Source organism: Urocitellus parryii, chromosome 4, assembly GCF_045843805.1.
Source record: "Urocitellus parryii isolate mUroPar1 chromosome 4, mUroPar1.hap1, whole genome shotgun sequence".
NCBI lineage: Eukaryota > Metazoa > Chordata > Mammalia > Rodentia > Sciuridae > Urocitellus > Urocitellus parryii.
This window is the reverse complement of record NC_135534.1, coordinates 149,549,630-149,553,656: the sequence shown is the minus strand read 5'-3', so window position 1 is coordinate 149,553,656 and position 4,027 is coordinate 149,549,630. Positions and strand designations below refer to the sequence as shown.

The 4,027-nt window shown below is 36.6% G+C and overlaps 1 pseudogene; it reads right to left on the bottom strand.

The window, feature by feature from the left end:
- Window positions 1-2,158: 2,158 nt before the first annotated feature.
- On the bottom strand, window positions 2,159-3,597 carry LOC113184669 (fumarate hydratase, mitochondrial pseudogene; annotated as a pseudogene).
- Between the last annotated feature and the right edge of the window lie 430 nt (window positions 3,598-4,027).

Genomic DNA, 4,027 nt, shown 5'->3' with positions numbered 1-4,027 from the left:
GCCTCTCACCCCCACACCAACAACCACCTCCCACAATCCTCCTGCTCTTGAGGCCGATTGACTAGGTCTCGTGGGCGGAGCCAAAGAAGTCCCCCAATGAGCAGTTCCGTAGTCTGAAGGGCAGGGAAACAGCCCAATGAACATGACCGCAGAGGAGCCAATCAGCTAGATGTTGCTGGGGCCACTGTGAGCCAATCATCAGCTGGCAGTCTGAAGGGCAGGGAAACGGCCCAACGAACATGACTGCAGAGGAGCCAATCAGCTGGATGTTGCTGGGGCCACTGTGAGCCAATCATCAGCCAGCAGCTGGAAGTTTGCTGGCAGCTGGAAGTTTGTTGGGGCCCCTTTGGCTGTGGCTCTCAACATGAGGCATGCAAAGCATGGGGTGTGTATAGACTGAGAAGAAATTTCTTATCAGTCTTTAGAAAGTCCTTGAGAATTTCTTCTCTCAGGTAGGCAGGTATGAATTCTTTCTCTTCATTAATACCTGGCTCTAATTTTGTCTCATTCTGGCAAGAATGATTTATCTTGGTGTCAACAACTTTCAAAATTGTTTTTTCATTTTAAATTGCAGAGCAGTATTCTGTTGGGCTGATACATCACATTTTGTTTATCATTCACCAATCGATGGACATTTTAGTTGTTTCCAGTTTCAGGTTATTAGCAATAACACTACTATGCCTTTGCATACCAGTATTAACGTGGAAATTTTTAATTTATCTTGAGTAAATGCTTAAGAGTATAATTTCTCGGTTGTATTTTTTATTTTATGAGAACTGGTAGCCAAGTGTAGTGGTGAATGCCTCAGGAAACTGAGGCAGAAGGATTGCAAATTCACATCCAACCCCAGCAACTTAGTGAGACCCTATCTCAGAAAAAAAAAAAAAAAAAAAGGCCTGGGGATGTGGGTCAGTAGCTAAGTGCCCCTGGTTAAATCTCTGGTATAAAAAAAAAGAAATTAAAAAAAAAGAAATTGCTAAACTGTTTTCAAAGTGACTAAACAATTTGCATTCCCTCTAACAGTGTAGTAGACTTACAGCTGCTCTTCATCCGTACCAGCGCTCTTGATATTGCCTGTATTTTAAATTTTGTTCATTATGATCATATATAATAGTATGTTACTGTGGATTTAATGTGCATTTCCTTGATGACTGATGACATCATTTTTCCTTGTAATTGTTAATCATCTGTATGTTTTATTTAGTACTGGTTTAAATCTTGTATCTTTTTAAAATTGGGTTATTTGTCTTATTGTGTTGTAAGAATTCTTTGTTAGTTATTCTGAATACAAGTCCTTTACCAGGTAGATGTTTTCTCAATACTTTATCTAGTTTGAGGCTTACTTTTTCATTTTCTTGGTGTTTTTTGAGGAACAGAAGTTTTTAATTTTTATAACATACAGTAAAGTTTTTTCTTTCATGGTTGGTACTTTTTCTGTTCTAATTAATCTTATCCTAACCTAAGGTTATCTAGTCTTTTCTCTTATGTTTTCTTTGAGAAGTTTTATAGTTTGAGCTCTTACATTCAGATCAAGGGTCTTTTCAAATTAATTTTTATAAAAAAAGTGACATAAGGGCAGAGGTTAAATTTTTTTCTCCTCATCTCCTCTCCCTTCTCTCAGCCCCTCTCCTCTCCTTTCCTTTCATTTCTTCCATTGTTCAGGAACTTTTTGTTGAAAAACCATTCTTTCTCTACTGATTTATTAATATGATTATGTGGTTTATAAGTCAACTTGATTTTATCATAGTACAAAAATAAAGTTAGCATAATTTGAAGAAAAATCAACCATATATAGTTGGGTCTATTTCTATAATCTCTCTTGTGTTCCATTGATATGTATGTCTGACTTTAAGCCAATTTTACATTGTCTTGGTAACTGTAGCTTTATAGCTAGTCTTGAAATTAGAAAGTGTGAGATTTCTAATGCTCCTTAAACATTTTTTTTTGGGGGGGGAACTCTTCTAGGTCCTTGGAATTTCAATATAAAATTTTGAATTAGCTTGTCAATTTATATATTTAAAAAAAGCTGCTGTGATTTTGATAGGGATAGTACTAAACATAGATAAATTTGGCAGAAACTGATATCTTAACAATATTGATTCTCCTATCATACACATGCTGTATTTTTTTAAATTACATGTTTATTTTTATTATAAAGTTATTTCAATCCCTTTGGATTCAGCATGTCCTTGGGCTTTACCCATTCAACAAACTGCTCTGCTGTGAGATAGCTAAGTCAATAGCAGTTTCATTTAAGGTTGATCTTTTTGTGTGTGTGTAGTCCCCACCACACAGTTTTCTGTGATGGAAACTGAAGATCCCCCAGCCACCTGGCTGAGTGTAATACATTTTTAATCATCATTGGTTTGAAAAAATTCATCTCAAAATGTCTCCAACAGTAACAGTGACATGATTCCCCATGACTTGGGATACAAACATGATCATTGCTTCACACTGAGTTCACCTTGTCTGGCATGATACTGCTTCCTGGTTCATTTTCAGGCAAGGTCAGTTCTCCTAGGCCAGACCGGGGACCAGAAGCCAGAAAACGAGTATCATTTTCTATCTTCATCAGAGTGTATGCAGTAGTGTTTATGGCTCCACTGAGCTCCGCTAAAGCATCATGAGCAGCCAGAGCTTCAAATTTATTTGGAGCAGTATCAAAAGGTAAGCCTGTGAGTACAGCCACTTTTGCAGCAACCTTTTCTGCAAGGCTATTTTAGTATTTAAACCAGAGCCAACAGCAGTGCCTCCAGTTGCTAGACATAGATTCTTGACATTCTAGCTTTTATTCTGGCTATGCATATTGTATCTGTTGAACATAACCACTAAATTCCTGCCTAAGAGTAAGTGGAACATCCTGAGCATGAGTACACCCAAATATAATGATCTGTGCAAACTCTTTGGATATTTGCATTGAAAGCATCATGTAGCTTCTGCAGTCCTGGTAACAGTACTTCATGAACTTCTACTGCAGCTACAATTTGCATTACTGTGGGAAAAGTATCATTGAGCTCTGGCTTTTATTATCATCGTTATTGGGATGTACAGGGTTCTTGCCACTAAGCTCACCTCCTAACATTTCAATTGCTCTATTGCTAATAACTTTACATTTATATTTATATTCATATTTGTATGGGTTCCTGATCTAGTCTGTCATACCGCAAGGGGAAAATGATCATTTAATTTGCCTTCAGCTACCTCATCTGCTGCCTTCATTATTGCATTAGCAAGCTTTGGATCAAACCATAATCCTGATTTAATTGAGCAGCTGCTCACTTCAAGATGCCAAAAGTTTTAATAACTGGGGTCGGATGAAGCCTGCTACTTCTAGGCTTACTAGCCTATCCTACAATCCTGCCTTGACTATTTCTCATACTCTGGCTGGGCTCCATTAAGATATGTAATGTATTTCATTAACCCTTTTCACATGTTAAAATCTTGGCATACCTCCAATCTTAAAGTTCTTTGTAGATCTTATGTCCGGGTGCCAAAATACTTATCATTTGGGACCTTCAGTTCACCAAAAGTGTCATATTCAATTCAGAAGGAATTTTGGCTTGCCATTCAAGCCATGTTCAGGGGCCCAAGTGGGAGGACAGCCACATCACCCACAGGAGCTAAGACAGCAGCTGGATTAAGCAGGAAGCCACTAGATTGTGCAAGGAAGCAGAGTTTCATATATCCATGTTCTGTGTCTTTTCATTTATTTAGATATTAAATTTTTTTCTCAGAAATACTTCACAATTTTATTGTATTTTGTTAAATGTATTCCTGAGTATTTTGTTTAATTCTATTTTATATGACATTTCCCCACATTTTAATTTTTAATGTTTTTACTAGTATATGAGAAATTTTATATATTGCCCCTGTATCTTGTGATCTTGTTAAAATTATAAATTTTAACAATTTTTTTGGTTGATTCTTTGGAACTTCCTATGAATAGCATCACGTCATCCAAAAAACAAAGGTAGTTTTATTTCTTTCTATAACTATATGAATTTTACTTATTTTTCTTACCTAATTG